Here is a 24,783-nt window from a genome sequence, read left to right on the forward strand (position 1 = left end):
TGTGCGAAAATTTTATGAACCTGCCCATGGTATACTTCTCAACATTCCCTTAATCCTAATGATCTCAGAGATGATCATTTGTTTGGTGGAAATAGGTCACCTGCAGAACATAAGCTTTATGGGACCATAGCAAAGGTAGCTTTACTCTTCTCATGCTAACTTGCTCAGGGGAACATTATCAGCAGTTAGAAATGAGACATGTCTATCTTCCACATGATGAAAAAAAAAAAAAAAAGAGGCACTATAGGATAGAATGATCTGTGGAGTTACAGAAATTTAACCTGAGGTGTGAGGTGAAGTAAATTGAGAGAAAGAATGCTATTTCACACCTTAATTTCTATCTATTGCCAGAATAAGTTATTTCTCTTATTTTCTCAAATTTATCAGTTACCTCCCAGTAAAAGAAAAAGGAGTGAACTTTATGAAAAAGTCTTATCCATTGTCACTTACATTTAAATGACATAACTGATATAGTTCCGTTACATTTACTTTCATTTTCATTAAGGGTCACCTAAACAATTGAGGCTAAAAACTCATTAAGTTTGTCAGAGCAAAATAACCACAAATGCTAGACAGAATGGGACAAACAAGAGACCGGATGATTTATGTGGTTTGGAGTGTTTTGGATTATGGTGAGGAATTTCAAGAAGAATCACTTATGCTACTATAAATTATTGAGTGTAAGTGATATTTCACTTTGTTTTATTTTGTTTTCAGTGCTATAATACAGTGAGATTATATTTGATAATTTTTTAGTTTTTCTATAACAGACTATTATTTATACTGGAATTTTACAGAAAAAAAAAGTATACTGGTGACTTTTTTTAACCACAAAACAAAGACATTCTGATCGGTCTTCATCAAATAGTACCAGGTGGGAAAAAAATAAAATACATAAATTAGAATGTTAGTAACATTTCCAGTATTAATAACATCCTTTCTCTAGAGTAAATCTACATTTAAATAGAAAGTTACATATCAATTATAAAATCCCATCTGCAGTTGTCTCTCTTTACACATATGTATATATGTGTGTGTATATACATACAATCTACATATGCACAACTTATTTTAACACTAACACAATATTTTTGGTACCTGTATTTTTTTTATGACACATAGTTGAGGAATGGAATGAATCAATATAGTTAAGCAGAGCTTTGGCTAGCCCAAGAAATGACATTTTTAAGAGGTAAAAGATGTATACAAATTGTAAATTTTATGTTACTGAAAATGGCAGTGATTTAAAATATTATTTTAAAATCAAAACAGAATCATTCAAAGAGTCAATCTTGACTCTCATTAAAAATAAAGGTTCTGCTTTTCCTTCAATTTATAAGTCATTTTAATCACATGTAAGTGATTTGTTTTAAATTTTGATGATCAACATAGAGTAATCATTTTGTATGTCTTCTTTATGGTGATTTTCTTCTAGGGAAATGTTAGTCATGTGTTCATTGTCTTTGACTCTTAAAGCCAGAGAATATTAAAATGAGATAAAAAGTTGCTTCCAGATTTGCTTCTCCAGGCTGGGAAATTGGACAAGAAGTTTTCTTGGAGCTGCTGATATGCTGCTTAGATGTACATCTTGTCAGAAAACCATTCTCTGACAGCTGAAAGAAGGGACGTAGCACTACTTTAATGGTCACTAGTGTGACCTAGACCTTTAAGCTACACTTTGTTAGTGACAGTAATTCATTACTTGAACATCATTTTCTTGAAGTGTTATTTATAAAATACCCAGAACAGACTGTCTCTCACATAATCTTATAGTATGTATTATAGAGGAATAAGATAAATAAAATTTTGACTACCAAACTTGGGGGAGGGGAGAATTAAGAACTTTCAAAAATTAGCAATGTAGTGTCACAGATTCCACATATGAGTACTGAAATATTAAAACAAACATACAAAGAACCAAACTTATGATAATTCTTCCTGGTAGAGAAGGGGATCAGTTATACTCCAGAAACTGTATGGGTATACCTCCACCATTAACTCTCTTAGGAATTTGTATTATTACTGAGAAATATGTGGGAAAAAATTAAAATCCCATACAAAGGCTTATAATTTATGGAGGTAAAGAAGATATTTCATAAGACTACAATGACGGAACTGGTACCTTCTTACCACTTTGAATATGCAACAGTTAAAAATATAAACAATAATGGTAAACAAACAAGCCTACAAACCCAAAAACTTAAAAAAATCAGGTATCTAGCAGTTGGTAAAGGTTATATATACATATAATGGATCATTATCCAGCAATTAAAAAGGAACAGACTACTGGTACATTCAACAATGTGGATTATTCTCAAAAACATTTTGTTAAGTGAATCAAAACATAAGATTAAATGCTATATGGGTTTATTTCAGTGTGATTTCTAGAAACATAGAAGCTATAAAGACAGTTATCAGATCACTGTTTTCTTGAACTGGGACATGGGAGTAAGTGTGGACTCTGATGCTGACATTAGGAAACCTTTTGGGGTGATGGCAATATTTGAAATCTATATTATGGTAATAGTTGTACAGCTATACACATTTATTATAACAAACTGATATGTGCCTTTAAAATTGGTGGCTTGATAATATGTAGATAATTAAAACATGTAACTAGATATGAACTGTCAGAATTTGTGCCTACCTAACCAAAACAGGAAGTTAGCAAGGCTGAAGGAGTTTATTCCTGACGTGATGCAGTAAGAGCTTAGGAAGGAGTCTGGGGTCACTACAGTGTGTTTCCTTATTATAGACTAATATATGCAGAAAGTTGAACATCAAAACCTTGTCCCCGTTAAAATTTTACACACACACAAAATGTACGAATATGAAGTTCATCGCTGAGATTACTTGACTTTTGCTATCATAACAAAGACAAAGTACTAAATTGGCAATAACATTCATAACAAGAGCTATTCATCTGAAATACCCTGAACAAAAGAAGCTAACGATCACATTAGCAAACAAAAATAAAAATCTAAATAAATATTTACTGATTATATAAACAAAAGAGATTTATCAATAGATATCACTGATAAGCTCAAATCATTCAAGTTTGAATCTACTGAAATGTACACAATTTGTGAGGATTCTTTAGTATGTTAGTACCAAAATTCTCACAAAAACAAAAGAAAAGCTACTTGAAATTTGAAACATCACAGACAATAGAATACAGGCAGTAGAAACAGAATGTAGGCAGGGAGGGTCATTTGACATTCAAAGATGAAATGCTATAGGGAGCGTTTGTGATTTTTTGGTATAGTTCTAGAGGTTAGAAGTTTATGATCAATGAGTAAGCATGATTAAGTTCTGGCAAAGGATCTCCTTTGGGCTATAAACTTCATCTTCTCATTATATCTTCCTATGATAGAAAGAGGGTGAAAGAATTCTCCAGGGACCCTTTTGTAAGGACGCTAGCATCTTTATTGGTGAATTCTATCCATATGACTTAATTAGCATCCAAAGACACCTCCTCAAATACTATCACATAGGGATAGAATTATAATATATGAATGGGGGGCACAAATTTAAAAGGAGATAAGCACCCCTCAGTAGACAACAGCATTATTCACAATAGCCAAAATATGGAAGCCACTTGAATACCCATCAATACATCACTGGATAAAGAAGTTGCTATATACTCAATAGAATACTACTCAACTATTAAAAAAAAATGAAAGCTTACCTTTGACAGTAACATGGATGGAACTTGAGGTGATAATGCTAAGTGAAGTCAGTCAAAGTGAGAGACAATTACTAGACGATTCACTCATATATGCAATAAAAATAAACAACACAAACAAACAAAAAAACACAGCAAAAATACATCTCAGATTCTGAGAAAACATAAGTGGTTACCAGAGGGGGTAACATCATCTACCATTGCTCTCTCAATGGTAGATGAGGTCAAATTGATATTGTGAATGATACCACAACTTTGGTGGTGAGTGCAATGAGTTGTACCAAGGTGTTGAGGCTGTGATTCAAAATTTATATAGTATAGTAAACCAAAGGTGAATCAATCAAATTTTATTTGGAAAAAAAAACATTTCAATTAATAAATGAATGACTATCTTGAAACTATCTGGAAGGCAGTGCTATATATTCAAGGGTTGTATTTAATTCTCATGGAAAATATTAAGAATTCTAGGAATGAAAACATAGAGGAAAATCACCTTCTCCTACATAGCAAATCCAAGTATATTATAAGACCAAAGGGGAAGGTCAGAAGCTTTGTCTGTTCTTATGTGACTATAATGACCATGCTTACTTTTTATATTAATATAAGCATCTGTGAAAAATTAAGGCATGTCCTAGTCTTTGCTACTCTGTATCTTCTTGGGGAGCTTATTATGAAGAAGAATCTAGTGTTAACACAGATTAACTATACTATGGTAGGCTGACAATCATGGATTTTAGCTTTCAGTGGTCCCCTATGAGCAATTCCTCTATGCTAGGGGAGTCTCTCTGAAGAGTAAGAGAACAGCTAAGGATATGACTTAATATTTCATGAATTTTCCTTCCAAAGTAAAACTAAGGGCATTTTATAGAATCTAACAGGTTTATAGGAGACAAAAATGGCTTTTTGCGTAAGAGTCAGAAAAAGTCACCGAAACTGCTGATAGAGCAAATGTGGCAGTTGAAAACTACACCCCAAAGATATTTGATAAGACAGGGATTCTCCTCAAGGTAGAAATCTCTACACAACACAATATAAAGCAATTACATTTGAAAATGAAAGCAAAATTCACAACAGGCTGATCTGACTAACGTTATAAAATGGATAACATAATATTAAACACATAATAAAAAGTAGCACATTCCTCTTCTACAAATGCCTGATATAGTTCCTTTGGTAAGGTGATATGGGGACCAGATAAAATGACAGCTGTTCCAATATATTTTAAAATGCAAATGATGTGCTAGTACAACTTATTCATGGTAAAACTAATCAACACAATGGCTACTCCAATTTCTAGTCCTCTCTGAGGAAGATAGCAGAATTAAGAGTAATGTTAACCTAACATTAAGCCCAAGTAAAGAAGAAAATTAGATATTCTGAAAAAAACAGCTAGTGCTGATGTGAGCCCACCACACATCTTCCACTTCCTCTTGCAACTTTCCAAATTCATTGAACATCAGTCAGTCATCAAATATGCCCAATACTTTTCCCTGCCTGTAATTTAAGTCCTTTCTTCTGCTTATATTATTCCACCTCATTCCATTTTATCCTTTTAATTCATGTGATAAAAAGTTAATATTCATACATATTCATGTAATATATAAACACAGATAAAAGATTGCAATTTAACGATTTCAAACAATAGTTACTCAAAAAACATAAGCTGTCATTTGCATCCTAAGTAGTTCATATTGTCACTCATAACCACTAATACAGCAAATAATTCTTACATTAGTTAAATGGGATGATTATTTTTAATGGTCTTTTTGGAAAAGTTTTGTCTGTATGCTATAGCTTGCTTCTCAGATAAACAATTCTATGCTATGTTGAAGAAATATAAACAGATGGATATTTTAGTAGATCATAGTATTTGTCAAATTTACCCTGAGTAATTCAGATTGCTGTTTTGTCCAAAAAAAGAAGAAAACAGGCATTTATTAATAGCAGGTAGTTGAAATAGAACAGTTGGTCTCAAAACATTTTTGCTAATGGCTTTAAAACAGAACAAATAAGTCTAGAACAATTTATTCCCTATACTTGCTTTCCTATCTATTGTTCCTTTATTCCAATGAAAAATATCTAGGCAATCCTATTCTTGGCTTGTTCTCAGTCTCACAGTAAACCACAGAGGGTGGGCCTCCCCTGGTGGTGCAGCGGTTGAGCGCTGGGCTGCGAAGCTGCTCACAGCCTCTACAGCACAGGTTCGATCCCTGGCTGCTGGGCGAGGGTCCCACATGGCGAGACAGACCTCTCCTGCCACGTCCACTGCTCCCCTCAGCAGTGTATTTCATCAGTCTGCCTGTTCTGTTCCCCACTCTGGCTCTGGTGAATTCTCTCACCCTCCTGCGCTTCTGACTGTACCTGGTGCTTTTATAAATAAATCTTAAAAAAAAAAAAAGAAAATTTACTTTAAAAAAAAAAAAATAAAACACAGAGTGTTCCTTTGACCAGCTTGCAGAAAGACCTTCCTTGCCTTCCTAATTCTCTAAGTAACTATCCACAGACCTACGCTCTCCACTTAATAGTATTTATTATAAGTACCAAAGTTTCAACTTTTTATTTTGTCTCCTCCATTATATTACAAAGTCTATAGAATATGTCTGTAAATGTTGACCTTTCTAATCCCAGAAAAATACAAAGCACCTCTCACATAGTAAGTGCATATAATTTTTTTATTAAATAAATAAAAATAAGGTTCCTTGGTAATTTTTGTTTTACTTTTAAATAACCTAGAGTATTTGATAACATTACCACCCTATTCTTTCTAAAATCAAAGCTCTTAAATGCTTTGACCATGGCAATAAGTATTTATATCCATTTATCTTTTAAGACACATTTTTATTTCTCATTTCGCTGTGTAAAAAAAGCAGAGAACAATGTAAGTGGGTAGGGAGGAATAAGGCATATGCAAAAATTTATATGCTGGTGAAAAAATGGTTATTTTGCCACAGGTTAGGCAAATTGACTAATATGTAATATTAGACAAATTCTTTAGGTTGTATGGATTATTTTATATAAATTGTTAGATTAGATAATTTTTAAAAATTATTTCAAATCTGAATGCTCTACCATCCTAATAGACTATTAAAAGTTAAGAAAAATAATTACTAATTTTGAATTATATATTTAGGTTTGTGTGTATTTCAAAGAAGAATGATACATGTTTAAACATTTATCTGTTTAAGAAAAATAATTTTGAAGTACATATCTGCAAGTATTCCATAAACTTGAAATAGTATTACAAAATTGCAATAAATATATAACATTAAAATAACTAGAGATACACTAGAGAAAAATATGTCAATAAAAATCACATTGTAACACACAAGTTAATACTACAATAAGATTATTTTAAAAGAGTAACAACTTTATTAAGATGTTTTATTTCTTTATTCTATTTTGTTCTCTTCTATTGGTTTGTTTGCCAATTCAAAGCAAGGAAACACATTTAATGGGCTTATATGAAACAGATTTTATTAGTTCAACCCTCTGTAAGCATTCTCATGCATCATTAACATTATACACTACAGAGAAATGCTTTCCTTAAATTGTAGATATTTGGCTATAAATTCAAGACTGTAGTAAATAATTGACTGTTGAATGAACATTTGTAGTATGTGCATTAATGAGTTAGGCGAAGTGTATAATTAGTAACACATTTTAATATGGCTCTTTAAAGCACAAAACACAAAAGGCCATTGGAATTTGAATGATTATAAGGAGTGGTAAGATTTTATAGAGGTAACAATGATAGATAATATTCATATTTTTATTTCAAATTTAATAAAATTATACTTATATTAATAATTCTGAATGTCCTATAGGTATATCAAGCACTATCTAAAGTAAGGGAAATATAATGGGTTTTCATTATTAAGCGTTTTTCAACTATTGTAATAACTTTCAGAATAACAACATGTAATTGACCATGTTGAATGACTTTCTCCACAAAAATGTTGATAGGAATCCTTTGATGTGAAATAAAGAAAAGGGAGCCAACAAGATATTGAACAAGAAACTAGAACCAGAAAACCAAGGACAAAATGGCAGTAGAAAGTCCTCATATATATTCTAACTGGGCTAACCTCACCAATCACCCTTAATATAATTGGAGTGAAGTCACCAATCAAAAGGAACAGAGTGGCTGGCTGGATTAAAAAGGCAAAACCCAGCTATACGCTGCCTACAAGACACTCATATATCTAAAAGTGTCTTATAAACCTTCTGCCAAAACTATTTCAGTAAAATTTCCTACTTTCTTCTGATGATTTATCATTTTAATTTTTACATTGTATATAATTCATTTAATTTTTATCTTTATATATGATATAGTTTCAATTGAGAACATCTTTTTTTTTAAATATATGGCTCTCTAATTGTTTAATGCCATTTTCTTAAATGATTTTTCTTTCTGAAATGGCCTTTCCATTTGTTTGTCTCCTCCTTTGCTTTGTTAAGCTTCCTTACAGTGATGTACTCATAAGTGAAATTTCATACAGAACTCTCCTGAACTTGTTCTCTTTGTTCAGCTGTCTTTTTCTCAAGTAATTCTGTTATTTCTGAAATTCTGACCAGCAAAATGAAGCCACTTGTCAACCCTGAATTTTAACATTATTTTTTTTTCAACTGAAGGACACTGCCAGGCCAATTTGGGGTCCCCTTTGCTTACACTGAACCCAAAATCTCTCCAGGAAGTAAACTGAGGTAATGATGGAGCTCACTTAATTTTTTCTCTCAGGACATGCTGTTCTGAACTGCCCCCTATCCAATGTCTCACAATTATTGTTTCTCATATTTTGTCCACTCTTTTTAGTTTAATGAGAAAGGGTCACTGTTACTCCATGTAGCAGGAAACAAAAGACCTAAAGAAATAAATTTATGATCAAATGGGCCTTGTACCTAATTTGCAGGTGATAATTTGACATATTTAAATATTCTTCCATTAATTACTGTATTGGTGTTATACTGGAAAACATGTAAGATATTTTCAGGATAATTTTATCTTTTACATGGCTCAAATCTGGTCAATGGGAAACATTCATATTTCCTTTGAACTCTTGACACCCAAGCTTCCCCCATTATGGAAATGAGCATTCCCTTGTTATATTATCAGAACAACCCTTTAGATTTCTTGACTCAAATTAGAATTCATTTCATTAAGATACTCATACCGCTATACCATACTATTGGATAATAAATTTAGCAAGTTCATAGAACATCTCTGAATATCTTTTCTCTGACTTGAGATAAGAGGAAAACATTCCCCACCATAGTCCATGGAAATATTTTGCATCTTGACAGCTTTCCAAAAATTTCCCTCTCTGCTTGTAAAAGCTCATCAAGCTAGCTTTTCCAGAATCTCCATTATAAAGAACTGCCTGTGGTAGCTCACTTTGGAATTTTAAGAGAAGTTGGTGCATTTTTTCTTGGAGATATCACTGAAACTCAGATGGAGTCACATTTTAATATCCCATTATATGACTAAAATACATAAATGGAAGAGACCATTGTGTTTAGAGTTATCTTAAACCCACGCCTAATTCAGAGATGCACAAGAAAGGATTTACTTCTCTACTTGGTAGCGACAACATTTAAAAAATGACTATAAGACACAATTTCAGAAAATTAAAAATGCTAAAATTTATAGACTTAAGGAAGGATAAAATATGGCATTTTCAATTTTTATTATACTAGATAATTAGATAATACAGACTGAACAATCACTAGTTTGGAATTTACTGCGGTTTTCTATATATTATATACCAATAATTTTCACACTGTGGCATATATAGTAAATGCCAATGACTTTATGCCACCTTAAGATTAACAGGGATGAGTAGTTCACCAACCTTTTCCAGAGGGCTGAAGGAATCAATATTAAAACACATTTATAATCCATTTGAAGGTTTAGCAAGCTCTCTTTTAATATGTGTTCTATTTTTCTAATACCCTGCATTGGAAATCTGCATAATTTAATACATATGTTTTAATTATGTCATCCCAAGTATAATACATTTGTCTTAATATATATCAAACATATATACAATATATAATTTATCTCACCTAAATGTTTGCCTATTTTATCCTTTAATGATGTATGTCTTAAATTCTCCAAGTTATTTAGTAGCAAACTATTTCAATCTGAAAAACTTCCTAATTTCAACCATACTCAATGCAAAATGCTCAGCTGAACAAAAATTTAATTGAAGGTCATTTTTACATCATCACTTTTCTATACATTTATAGCTTTCTGTTTTTTTTAAACTTTATGAGGTTCCAGTGAGAATGGCTGTGTAGAAAAGACACTGGGAGTGGTAGAGTTATATAAGAAACCACAATGTCTAGATAAAGCCACAACACTGAATTTCTTGACATATATGAGACTCCCAGAACATCCTAAGAATACTTAGTCAAAGTGATCTGGATAGAAAATGAGGTCATGCAGAAAAGAGTTAACATAGTAAGTCTAAGACCACTATGCTTAGAAAGGCCTACTTGTAAAAGTATCATTGGTAATATTGGGGCCTTGACTTAAAAATAGTTCCACACATTAACAATGAAACTGTGCCTAATTGATCAGGTGGCTTACTATGTGAAAAATATTTGTATACACATGTGGTTATTCTAAAATTCTGCTTTCCTTCTGGGACTCTGGAACTGTGGTCCAGAGTTACCTACATCAGCAGCCTTAGATATAAACTTTTGGCACTATCTCTAATTGGCTTTCCTACCCAGAAACATTGCACACATGTTGCTTCATTTTTATTGCTGGTTAAGAATGTTCTGTCTGCAGTTGCTTATGAGAGGAGAAAGCACAGGAGGTCTGCAGATGGACTGCTACAGACTTTGTCTATGATCCAGCAAGGTATCCTTACTATGATAAACCATGGCCATGAGCACAACTATATGCCAAATTCCATAAGTCTTTCAGTATAATAATGACAATTCTTTACTTCTTATACAAATAAGCAGATGCTTTCTAATTTTTTAATGAGGGCAATGCTTTCTATCTAATGAGTTTATTGTGGTATCATAATATATGAAATTTTTCCACCATTGAATAACTATAAATGAATTTTCTCTTCCTTTTATTTATTTCTTGATCCTCACAGCAAATCTATGAGATAAAATCAATGCAAAGTAAATGAAAATGAATTGTAGAGAAAAGTTCACGTGGCATACTTGGAATATCAATGAAGTGGTCTAGGTTAGAAAATGAGTTTGGTATAAAAAATACCATGTTTTCCTTACTATTTTAAATTCCATTTAAATAACATATTCTTCAAAATAGAAGGCTTATACTGATATAATGGAAATAGAAATGGGAAATCTTATTTATTAAAATTAAGGATAAAAAGGAGATAGAAATGTAATAGAATGATGCTTGTCCTAATCCCAGATGGTCTCTTTCTACAGGGGAAAGGAAAACAAATATCAAGCAAACAAGCCAAAATCAACTCTTCTTTCTAATTTCAAGAGACTTTATCAGAATGAATAGGGCATGCCATGCCCCCAACAAAGCAAAAATAAGTGCCACAGTATTATTATTAGGATAATCTTAAAGATAATCTCACATATGTTCTCATTCCTAATGTAAATGATGCTATATTACCTCAAAGACAGCATAGCCTGTAATAACAAATGACTAGTCTGTCATATTTGTCTTGTCTTTTATTTATTTATTTATTTTTAAGATTTTATTTATTTGTTTATACAAGCACTGGGTACAGTCAGAAGTGCGGGAGGGTGAGAGAATTCACCAGAGACAGAGCAGGGAGCAGAACAGGCAAACTGACAAAACACACTGCTGAGGGGAGCAGCGGGCGGCAGGAGAGGTCTGTGTGCCATGTGGGACACTCGCCTGGCGGCCGGGGATCGAACCGGCGCTGCAGAGGCTGCGGGCAGCTTCACAACCCAGCACTCAACCGCTGCGCCACTGGGGAGGCCCTTGTCTTTTATTTTTACCTACACTAAACTAGGAGTCCTTTCTAGGGCATCCGTGGGGCTTTGTATCAATATTTGGTTAAGCCAGAAAATGAGTTGCCTATTGATGGCTAGTGTTAATAAAGCCCTAATTACATCTCTATCTTTCTTAACCCTGTGCAACCTACCATGGCTTGGCCTCCCATTTTACCTCTGGCTGAAGCTTTTATTTTCTATTTCTTGCAGCCTCCTTGAAAGCACCTTGAAAATCCAGATCTTGTGAGTCGTGCCAATTCCCAGCTGCCAAAGATTAGTTGCTGGAGTACCTTTGGAAAGATGATGCTCTCTTTGTATTTCCTCTGCTTCCCAAGTGTCTAGTTTATGACAGGTCAATAACTGGTCCTAGCCTATCTCCAGAATCCCCTGAGAGATCAGTTAGCAGGTCCTATACCTGAGACATCTCTAGAATTTGTCCACATAGTTGTTTTTCCAGTAGAAAGGGTATTTCTGGTAAAAATTGTAATTCTGGGTAATACCCCCAATCTTCATTATTCTAGGCTTAAGGATCCTCAGAGTCCATCATACCAACCCTAACTTCACCTGATTTTGAGCTTAGGATATAGACTGACCTTTGTCTATTTACAATGCTTCCCCCTGCTTCCTCCTCCTGTCCCCACTCTGGGGACAAAGCCACTGAAAATAGCTTACTTTTGTTCCCATTTTACCTTTTACACATTTCCCATGTGTATTTTCTGATAAAACTGGGGGCCGGTCTTACTTCTAAGGATCTCAGGTAATTTGCTGACCTGGGTAGATGCCCTCTGAATTTTGCATTCTTGTCTCACCATCAATATGTTTCCCTGCTTTGGGGCACTGAGTATCCTCTTTCTCAGTCACTGAGACTACATTCCCTTTCTTGTTCTTCCTTGTAGCCTGAAGCTTAGGCTGTTCCCACTGGCATGGGCTGTTCCCTCTTGGCACTTGGGAAAATAGTTTTCCCTTTACTCTGCTAGGTTCTTGGATGAGGCCCCACTGTCACAAAAGATTAGCAAGAGATAAAACAAACAGAAGTTTTATAACATGTATGCTTCCTTAGGGGAAAGATCAAGGGAAATAGAGGAACTTCCCCAAATGACCCAAGTCAACATCTTAAATGCCATCTCCAGTTAAAGAGAAAATAATACATGGGGGCAGTTATGGGAGGTTATCAGGCAAAGCACAGTAAGCTGGGTAAGATCTTTATGTAAATCTCAGTCATTGTTGCCTTTTATCCACAGATGAGTCTAGAGATTCGGTCGTCCTTTACTTCCTGACACAAAGAAGGAGCTACCCTCATCAATGGAGGTTTTCTTTATAACAGAACATGTCTTCTATAAAAGAGTAACTTCTTGGTTTTCCAGGAATTTTCCTATTTTCTTTTTTTTAAACTAACCAATCATAATAGTCCATGCCTCCAAAGAGGCATATCTTGGGGTAGTTATATTCTCCTGCTCTTCACAAGTAAGTCAAAAACCATTCTCCATGCATGCATCAAGGTTTGCATCTAGAGAATGTGGCAATGCCTTTAGAATCTAATAGTGGGTGAACAATAAAAATATTTTTATTTTCAGCCATTCAGATTTATGCAGCAAATAACTACTGCACCAAACATATAAAAAAAACCCCAACAACCCATTTCTCTCCATTCTACAACTTAAGTGAGAGAACAGTCAATGTGCTTAAGTGTGTTTGCTCCTGAGTAATTAAAAGTCATTCTTTAAAAAAAAAAAAAGTCATTCTTAAAGATCTTCAATTAATTTTGACAACACTTAAAGTTACTTGGAGTTCATTTAGTGACTTTATACTAAATACAAGCAAACACAGAACTATATAAGCAATAGAAAAATCAATCAGAAAACCACAAATATTCTGTTTCCTTTATAAACACTATAACCTCTTTATTAGAAAAAAAAGAGATGAACTTATGCTTCAGATCTACCCGTTTTCTTATTAGTAAATTCTCTCTATGTTTTACACAAAGTAGTTTGCATTTTCCTTTCACTTGTCACTAGGGATAATTCACTTTCCTCAATATAACATTTTCATTGCTTAATGTTTTTCCATATGTATGTAACTGTTCTAGTGATTTTGGTCTCATTAATAAAGCAAATGAAGTACACAAATAAATGTGTCCAGGAGAATATGCATTTATGGAAGTCAGATTCACTGAAGTTCTTTTCACATTTTAGCATTCAATATTTTATTTACTGTTTTCTAATCAATCAAGGTTTTAATGGTTATAACATGATATATGAATTGACTGTTATCACTGAATTAATAAATAAATCACAAGAAGCCCCAAATGGAGTCAGTTGGGCTTAGCCCAGTTCTCTAAAAACAAGGCTTAATACTTTACCTAACTGCAGTTTTAATTTCTTCCATAAATGTAAATTTTAAGAGTGTAATCTGGAATGACCTGGTCAGTATCCACCTAATAGACTTCTCCAGTCCCCCAAGGGAAGGTGACCTAGCCAGAAACAATCTACTCTTCCTTATCTAAGCTCCCTCTGTCCATAAAAACATTCCATTTTGTATGGCTTTTTGGAGCTCCCTTGCATTAGCTAGATGGGATGCTGCCTGATTCATGAAAAGATTAATAAAACCAATTAGATCTTTAAATTTACTCAGATGTATTTCAGTTTTTAACAGAATAATACTATGATGTAGACTCTATTAATATGACAAATGGTTATACATGTATATAGAATTTTTGCTGAAAAAAGACAAGGAGATTTACTGCCATAATCCCCAGGACTGTGACTATTTGGAGGTATCACCCTCATAATTATGTTAAATTACATGAAAAAAGGATTTTTGTAGGTGCAGTTTAGATTATTAATCAACTAACTTTGTGATAGTGAGAAGGAAAATGTTCCCAGTGGGCTGAATTTGATCACAATTGCCCTTTAAAAACAAAGAATTTGCTTGCAATGATAGCAGAGCAGGAAGCCAGAGAGATTCAAAGTATGGAAAGGACTCAAAATAGCATTGTTGGTGTGAAGATGATAGGATTATGTAGAGTCCAGATTAGTCCTAGCTGACAGCCAGCAATGAAATAGGAACTGGAATCTAAATGAGTATGCAAGTGGGTTAAAATTCCTGAAAATCTCTAGAATCTGCATATATTTTGTTCTGTCTAATAACCCTGATGTTAGTCATCATCTTTTTTTTTTTTTTTTTTTTTGTGGGACCCTCGCCAGAGGCCGGGGGAACGAACCGGTGCTGCAGAGGCTGCAGGCAGCCTCGCAGCCCAGCACTCAACCGCTGCGCCACCAGGGGAGGCCCTGTTAGTCATCATCTTAAGAGGATGGTCTATTATATCATGATCACAGATTTTTATCATTCCCTAATGTATTTCTCTCTCTCTTTTTTAAAAAGATTTATTTATTTATACAAGAACTGGAGTATAGGCCAGATGCGCGGGAGGGTGAGAGAAATCTCCAGAGACAGAGCAGGGAACAAAACAGGCAGACCGATGAAATATACTGCTGAGGGGAGCAGCGGGCAAGACAGGAGAGGTCTGCTGCGGCATGTGGGCATCTCTGCAGGTGGTGGCGGGGATCAAACCTGCACTGCAGAGGCTGCGGACAGCTTCACAATGCTGCACTCAAACGCCTGTGCCACCAGGGAGGCTTGTATTTCTCTCTTTTTTTAAAAAGATATATTTATTTATGCATACAAGAGCTGGGGTACAGGCCAGAGGTGTGGTGGGTGAGAGGATTCACCAGAGACAAAATGGGGAACAGAATAGGCCGGCTGACTGAAATACACTGCTGAAGGGGAGCAGTGGGCCAGTCAGGAGAGGTCTGCTGGGCCATGTGGGTCAGCTACCCCACAGGGGATCGAACTCTCGCTGCAGTGGCTGTGGCTGTAGACAGCTTCATAGGTTGTGTCTTAACCACTTGCTCCACCAGGGAGGCCCTGTATTTATTTCTTTAGTCAAGTGCTATCTTATGTCTGTGCTCTATTTGGTGGTTTATATTTAGGATTTCCCAAAACTATGGGGTTAAGGAAAGGAAGGGGACATCTTTCTTTTTTTTTTCTTTATATATATATATATATATATATATATATATATTATATATTATATATATATATTTGTTTTTATATTCCCCATACAATTGCAACCCCCTGATTTTGACCCCAATCCCTCCTTTCCCCGCCCCGCCCCCCCCAAAGTGTGTCTCTGGTTCATAGTTGTTTGTTGATTTTGATTTTTTTTCTTTCTTACATTTATTATTTTTCCTGGTCCCTTATTTAAGTTTTCTAGATTCCTGCTATGAGTGAGACCATCTGGTATTTTTCTTTTTCTTTCTGGCTTATTTCGCTGAGCATGATCCCTTCCAGCACCATCCATGTTGCTGCAAATTGCCTGTGTTTATCTTTTTTGAATGCTGACTAATATTCCATGGTGTATATGTACCGCATCTTCTTGATCCAGTCATCTATTTTTGGGCATTTGGGCTGTTTCCAAAGCTTAGCTATTGTAAACAGTGCTGCTATAAACATAGGGGTGCAGGTGTTCTTTGGAATTGATGTTTCTATGTCCTTTGGGTAAATACCTAGGAGTGGAATCACTGGATCATATGGAAGCTCCATCTTTAGCAGGTTGAGGAATCTCCACACAGCTCTCCATAGTGGTTGGACCAGTTTGCACTCCCACCAGCAGTGCAGGAAGGAGAGTTTCTTTCTCTCCACAGCCTCACCAACATTTGTTGTTGCTAGTTTTTTTAATATGTGCCATTCTCACTGGTGTGAGATGGTATCTCACTGTAGTTTTGATCTGCATTTCCTTGATTGCAAGTGACGTTGAACATTTCTTTTTTTTTTTTTTTTAAGATTTATTTATTTATTTATACAAGCATTGGGTACAGTCAGAGGCGTAGGAGGGTGAGAGAATTCACTAGAGCCAGAGTGGAGAGAACAGGCAGAGTGACGAAATACACTGCTGAGGGGAGCAGCGGGCGGCAGGAGAGGTCTTGTGCGCCATGTGGGACCCTCGCCCGGCAGCCAGGGATCGAACCATTGCTGCAGAGGCTGTGGGCAGCCTCACAGCCCAGCGCTCAACCACTGCGCCACCAGGAGAGGCCCGAACATTTCTTCATATGCCTGGTGGCCATTGTATTTCCTCTTCGGAGAAGTTTCTTTTTTTTTTTTTTTTTTTTTTTTTTTTTTTTAATATTAATTTATTTTTATATTCCCCCATACAATTGCAAACGCCCCATTCTGACCCCAATCCTTCCCCTCCCGCCCCCCACCCCAAAAGTGTCTCTGGTTCATAGTTTTTTGTTGATTTTGATTTCACTTTCTTATATTCATTTCCTGGTCCCTTATTTAAGTTTTCTAGATTCCTGCTATGAGTGAGACCATCCGGTATTTTTCTTTTTCTTTTTGGCTTATTTCGCTGAGCATGATCCCTTCCAGTGCCATCCATGTTGCTGCAAATTGCATGTGTTTATCTTTTTGAATGCTGAGTAATATTCCATGGTATATATGTACCACATCTTCTTGATCCAGTCATCTATTTTTGGGCATTTGGAGAAGTTCTTTTTAGCTCTTCTGCCCATTTTTTGACTGGATTATTTTCGTTGTTTTTGTTGAGTCTCATCAACTCTTTGTAGATTTTTGTGATTAGTCCTTTCTTGTTACAAAATTTTTCTCCCAGTCGGTGGGGTTTCTCTTTGTTTTAGTTATTGTCTCTTTTGCTGTGCAGAAGCTCTTTAATTTGATGTAGTCCCAGCTGTTTATATTTGCCTTCACTATCCCTGCTTTGGGTGATGTGTCTGTAAAGATGTCTTTGAGGTGCATGTCATGTAGTGTTTCGCCTATATTTCCTTCTATATATTTTATGGTTTCAGGTCTTATGTCTAGTTCTTTAATCCATTTTGAGTTGGTTTTTGTGCATGGTGTGAGGTAGTGGTCAAGCTTCATTCTTTTGCATGTAGCAACCCAGTTTTACCAGCACCATTTATTGAACAAACTTTCTTTGCTCCAGTGCATATTCTTTGCTCATTTGTCAAAGATTAGTTGACCATAGATCTGTGGGTTTATTTCTGGGTTTTCTATTTGGTTCCATTGGTCTGTGTGTCTGTTCTGGTTCCAATACCATGCAGTTTTGATTACTATGGCTTTGTAGTATAGTTTGAAATCTAGGCATGTGATGCCTCCATTCCCTTCTTTTTTTTTCAGGAGAGCTTTGGCTATTCGGGGGTTTTGGTGGCTCCATATGAATTTCATCAATATTTTTTATATTTCTTTGAAGAATGACATTGAAATTTTGATTGGAATAGCATTGAATCTGTATATTGCTTTTGGTAGGATGGCCATTTTGATAATGTTAATTCTTTTGATCCATGAGCAGGGGATGTCTTTCCATTTCTTTGTGTGGTCTTCTATTTCTTTTAACAGTGTTTTATAGTTTTCTTTGTGTAGGTCCTTTATGTCTTTTGTTAGGTTTATTCCCAAGTATTTGATTTTTTTTGTTTCAGTAATAAAAGGAATGGTTTTCTTGATTTCTTCTTCTTCAGATTTATTGTTTGTGTATAGGAAGGCTACTGATTTTTTGCATTGATTTTGTATCCTGCCACTTTACTAAACTGATTAATTAGTTGAATTAGTTTTTCTGTGGAGTTTTGGGGGTTCTCTCTATATATTATCATATCATCTGCAAATAGTGATAGTTTTACTTCTTCCTTGTCTATTTGGATTCCTTGTATGTCTTTCTCTTGTCTTATTGCTCTGTCTTGGACTTCCAGTATTATGTTGAAAATCAGTGGTGAGAGTGGACATCCCTGTCTTGTTCCAGATCTTAATGGAAATGCTTTCAGCTTTTCACCATTGAGAGTGATATTGGCAGTGGGTTTGTCATAGATGGCATTTATGATGTTGAGGTATGTTCCTTGTATCCCAAGAATTTCAAGGGCCTTAATCATAAATGGGTGTTGTACTTTGTCGAATGCTTTATCGGCATCTATGGATATTATCATATGGTTTTTATATTTCTTTTTATTGATGTATTGGATTACATTGATTGATTTTCAGATGTTGAACCATCCTTGTGTCCCTGGAATAAATCCTACTTGGTTGTGGTGAATTATCTTAAAGATGCATTGTTGGATTCTGTTGGCAAGGATTTTGTTGAGGATTTTTGCATCAGTGTTCATTAGGGAGATTTACCTGTAATTTTCTTTTTTTGTGCTGCCTTTGTTGGGTTTTGGTATTAGTGTAATGTTGGCTTCTTAGAACGTATTTGGTAGTATTCCTTCTTTTTCAATTTTTTGAAAGAGTTTGTGTAGGATAGGCACTAATTTACTGCTGAACATTTGGTAGAATTCATTTGTGAAGCCGTCTGGGCCTAGGCTTTTGTTTTTGGGGAGTGCTTTGATCACTGCTTCAATTTCACTGCTTGTAATTGGTCTGTTTAGTTGTTCTATTTCTTCTTTGTCCCGCTTTGGATGATTATATTGTTCTAGGAATTTGTCCATCCCTTCTAGGTTGTTAAATTTGTTTGCATATAAATGTTCATAGTAATCTCTTATTATTCTTTTGATTTCCATTGAGTCTGTTGTGATTTCTCCTCTTTCATTTATAATCCTATTTATACATGTTTTCTCCTGTTTTTTATTTGTGAGTCTTGCTAGAGGTTTGTCTATTTTGTTTATTTTTTTCAAAGAACCAACTTTTGTTTTCATTGATCTTTTGGATTGTTTTTTAATTTCTAAGGAATTTTTTCTGTTTTGATTTTTATCATTTCCTTTCTTCTACTGGATTTAGGGTTTTTTGTTGTTCTTTTTCTAGTTCTTTGAGATGTGAGGTTAGGTTGCTTCTTTGAGTTTTTTCTTGTTTGTTGATGTGAGCCTGTATTGCTATATATTTTCCTCTAATTACTGCTTATGCTGCATCCCATACATTCTGGAAAGTGGTGTCCCTCCTTGTCATTCAACTCAAAGTATTTTTTTAATTTTTTCTTTGATCTCCTCATTAGTCCAGTGGTCTTCCAGTAGTGTGGATTTCAATCTCCATGAAGTGGGAAGGTTCCTTGTTTTCTTTTCATGATTTATTTCTAGTTTGATACCTTTATGATCAGAGAAGATAGTTGGAATGATTTTGAGTTTCTTGTATCTGTTGATGTTTGTCTTGTGGCCCAGTATGTGATATTCTGGAGAATGATCCATGCACACTTGAGAAAAATGTGTACTCAGGGACATCTTTCTTTTTAACTAAGAGACATCTCTCTCTTTTGGCTTCTTAGAGGTGACAAAGGGTGGACAAGGAAGGTGACAGTGGCACTGCACACCTACTCATTTCTAAATTTCTACATTGCACCTTCTCCCTACTTGACTAAATATTTCTGTTCCAATTTTACATTTAAGGAAAAAAAATTAACAAAAGTAACCTAACTATTCAGAGGCTTTTTCTAGTGAGAAAGGAACTAGATTAACTAGTTTTTGTCTTGCTTACCCACAAACTTTTATTTTCTACAGGTGTAGAAGAGGGATTTTGGAATCACTAAAATTGTCCACCATAGGGAGAAAATATAATCCATTTATAAGGAATAGCTGCCTGAGACCCACAAGAACACCTACCTGTTCTGCTGAGACCCAGAGACCTAAACTGTTTCCCTCTTCTCAGTGTAGCCTTGAAGGGACTCTAAAATACTAGCAGATTCTTTTTCTCTAGACTCCTGTGCTCTGGAACAGTTGGAAGCAGAATATATTCAACTCTGTGGAGCATGGGCAGGGAGTAGGCAGGGAGGCTGCTGTAGCTCTTCACCCACCTAGCTCGGCAGAAGAGTGTCTCTTAGCCAATTATCTCTTAAAGCTTCTCAGCTTGTTCTCCTCTCCCAACCTTGAGAGGGAACAGCCAGCTCAGGGTGAGCAGTACAGGGGTGTCACTGTCTGTGGAGTAACCTGACTAGCTGGATCTATCATGAGGGTAGAAGGGTGAACAGGATCATTTACTCCTCTTCCTGTTCCTGACAAGCAGAGGCCGATGAAAAGGGAGAATGAAGAAAGCTCTCAATAGAAAAATGGAGAAGGGAAGGCACACATTACTTTTATAGCTTTGAATAAGGAACTTTTGCCCTACAGGGCAAGACTCGCATTTTAGGAGGCTTTGGAAAATGTGGCATTTGCTTGTGCCAAAGGCTGCTACGGTGGGCGTTCCAGATGTAGGGGTACCTGGGTGCCCCAGGTAGGCTGAAAGGACTAAGGTGAATAGGCAGGAAATATCTATGGGGAGCTAGGGGAACTTTTATTTTTTATTTTAAAGATTTATTTATTTATGCATATAAGAACCAGGGCACAAGCCAGAGGTGCAGGGAGGGCGGGTGAGAGGATTCACTAGAGACAGAGTGGGGAACAGAACAGGCAGACTGACTGAAATACACTGCTGAGGGGAACAACAGGAGAGTCAGGAGAGGTCTGCTGTGCCATATGTATTGCTCCCTGGCTGGCCAGGATCCAACTCGTGCTGCAGATAGCTTCACAGTGCTCCCTACCAGGGAGGCCTTCTCATATTTTTATTTTTATTTCTTATTATTTTCACAGAGGTGGCTCTGGGGATGGCAATTGACATCTCAACTTTAAGCAATATAGTTAAAATTATTGCCACCTTATTTCCAATACATAAACTTTGTTCCAGTGCCTCCCTGGTGGCTACAAGGCATTATACATTGTGAAGCGGTGCGCAGCCTCTGCAGCACAAGTTCTATCCCTGGCCAGTCAGGGAGCAACTCACATGGCGCAGCAGACCTCGCCTGTCTCTCTCGCTGGCTGCTCCCCTCAGCAGTGTATTTCAGTAGATCTGTTCCCCACTCTGTCTCTGGTGAGTTCTCTCACCCCCTGCATCTCTGGCCTGTACCCCAGCTCTTGTATGCATAAATAAATAAATCATTAAAAACAAAAACAAAGACTTTGTTCCAACATAACTTCATATTTTCTACTTTGTGCTAGTGCTGTCATTTAAGACTATCCTCCTCCTTCCCCCCTCCCCAAGAAATGTCCAGAACAGGTCTTTCCAAGGCATGTCACTTTGGCATGTGAATTATTTCTAACTGGGGACAATGAAGGCCTCTTAGGTTCTTGAGGAACTTTTACTACTGCTTTAATTACTTAGAAGAATCAAAATAGGGGCTATTATCCAGTTAAGATTTTGCCAGAAGTAAACTTTCTATCAGAGAAACCTATCTATAGGGCAAACATTCCATTATAGAGCATCTAGTCTTTGTTGGGTAAGTCACCTTCTGCTTCTTATGGGAGTCCTCCCTTTCCTCCTTGAGTCCCAAAGCCCCATCCCATTCCTTAGCTCAGGAGGTGTGTGTGTTTGTGTGTGTGTGTGTGTGTGTGTGTGTGTGGTGTCTTACTTTGCCCCACTTTAGAATCTATAACCATGAAGTCTCCACACATATGTAATTAAGTTTGTTCTTTTCTCCTATTAACCTGTCCTATATTAATTCAATTTCTTAACCAACCTAAGAATAACCTGGAAAAGTAGAGAGAAATTTCCTCTCTTCCTCTACATCAATCAAATTATATTTCTATATTTTAAAAACAAATGAGCACAGTTCTATGGTCATTTGATTATGCAGTTTTCTTTTTAAACCAGATTGGAGAAGAAAAGATTTTCAAATAAATGCATTTATTTTAAGATATTTAAGAATCTTTTCCTTATGTTTAAATGCAGTATCTCCTGTATTTTATTTCATGAAGACCTTGATATCTGAGGTATTATTATATTAATATTTATCTTACTGATCACGTTGCCTCAGCTAAGAGAGAATCAGTACATGTCTGAGGAGACAAAACTGGTTATTTACAATTGAAAGACACATCTTCCTAGTCAAAGTTTAATATCTCTCTGTGTGTTTTCCTGTTTTTGCAAGAATTCTTGACCCTTTTGTGTTGGCAGTGCTTTGAACCCTGGAACATTAACCTCCACACTTGAAGGATTGAAGGAACACTCAAGGCAACACTAAACAGTTCAGCATAATTGCCAGGCGATAACAACCGCAGTAAAACAGTTTTCCACGTTGTCTTTAAAAGCATTTGCATTTACTTACTACTCACTCTGTGGCCTTTAGCACCATATTGCATTTGAGTGGAACTGTTAACTGTCCTTATATATTCACAAGACAGCTTTCTTGCCAGCTCTAAAAAAAAGCAAAACAAAAAAAATCCATGGTTTTTGCAGAGGCTAATTATATCAGCACACTCACATCTCTTACTACTAACAAATTATATTCTGTTCTGCTCAGTACCTGATATTTCCATCACACTTACACCCATGCACACACATACAAGCACACACATATAATTTGTTATTCTTTCAATGTCTTACACACTGATAAAATTTTGACAGCTTACTTTTGAGAGGACTGTGGTCCAACAAAGAAGCAGGAACACCATTTAAAACTCCCTGCAGCATAGCATGGTCCAATTAAATGTCCTCTAAGACCAATCTGAAAATTAAGATGGTTTATGTCTTTCCTTAAGTGCACACATTCAGATGATGGGTTTAATAATATGGTGAGGGTATTCTGGAAGGAAAATAAGAAATTTATCTAGGTACTGCTTTCTCAGCAGCAAAACATGTTATTTCTGGAATTTTTTTCTAATTTAAGTCTCCAATAGAATTATTCTTTACTAGGGGAGGCTTTGCTTTGTAATATTTCTTCATGCTACATCCATAATCAGAATTCCAGGAACTAAAAATTATTCTATTTTAGAAAGTCCTCCATAAGTTAATTCTTAAAATGGTATACTATATTAAATAAAGGAAATCCATAAATGGAACTAAACTGAAAATGTTAAGTAATCATAATAGTATACATATCGGGTACCATATATGGCAGATACTGTTTTAAGTTACTTGCATATATTAACTCATTTAATTCTCACAGCAACCCTGTAAAATAGTATACTAATTATGGTCATTGTCCATAAAGAGTATACTAATTATGGGAAAAACAAGGTACAGAGATGATATTCAAATGACCAAAGTCAAACAGCTATAGAGCAATGAAGTCAGTTTTTATCCATGCATTAAGGTTAAGAGCCTTGGCATTTAGGCTTTATGAAAACTCAAAAAGGGTAAGAGGGAGAGAGACACAGATTAAAAGCAAACAAACAAAACTTTAAGAAATGAAGAAGAGCTTGGTTTCCCGTTTGTAGGCTTCTGTTTTATTCTTATTGCTACCAGAACTTTCCTTACAGGGCACTGAGATAGAAAATCCAAAGTTTAGAAGTCTGAGTCAAATAGACTTAGTCATTCAGGAATCAGAACATGCCAGTGCTTGCTCAAGGACTCCTTCTAGACTAAATAAAAAGCCAAGCCTGAAGCATCTTTTTCCTCCTTCTTACTATAACATCATGGGTTACAATTTTACAATGACAGGAAGAAACATTTTGGAGTCTTTCAGGTCTGGATAACTAAAACAAAGTTTAGTTGGGGGTTGCCAATCAGACCCCCAGGCAGGTTCAGACATGCCCAGGCATGTTTATAGACACATTTACCTTTAGGAAAAACTGAAACAAAACCAGCCACCATAGACCACCTAGGATTAAAACTTGATTAGTGACTGTTTGATGAACTCTGACCCATCAAAACTGCACTAAAAACCTGACTTGTATAAGGTCGACCTATGTGTTATTCTGCCTTCATACACACACACACACACACACCACACACACACACCACACACATATATATATATATATATATATATATGCCTTCATATATATATGTATTTATATATATATAAATGTTCTCTACCCTGGGCAATTCAGGCACATCACTCAAGTGTTTCTTGGCTCTGTGTTTCCTGGATTGCCATGCTAATAAAACCCAAGCACAAGTTTGTATTTTGCTCAACCTGGTGTTGTCCATTCTGGGAAGACAGCAGTTAGGATATTCTAAGAAGAAGAAACTAGTGATTTATCTAGTTACTGTTCCTACCCTAGAAATGCAGGAAGATCCAGGGTTAGTTTTTCATAAATGAATCATAATATCTAACTGAATGATAGTCACCTACTCAGTTTGTAGTAGGAGACTGGATCTGAGTGGGAAATATGGAGATGATTGATGAAAGAGGTCCTATCCATTACCAAATATGTCCTAGTATAAATCTACCATTTATT

Source organism: Talpa occidentalis, unplaced genomic scaffold (assembly GCF_014898055.3).
Source record: "Talpa occidentalis isolate TD23 unplaced genomic scaffold, MPIMG_talOcc4v2.1 talOcc4.7, whole genome shotgun sequence".
In the NCBI taxonomy this organism is placed as follows: Eukaryota; Metazoa; Chordata; class Mammalia; order Eulipotyphla; family Talpidae; genus Talpa; species Talpa occidentalis.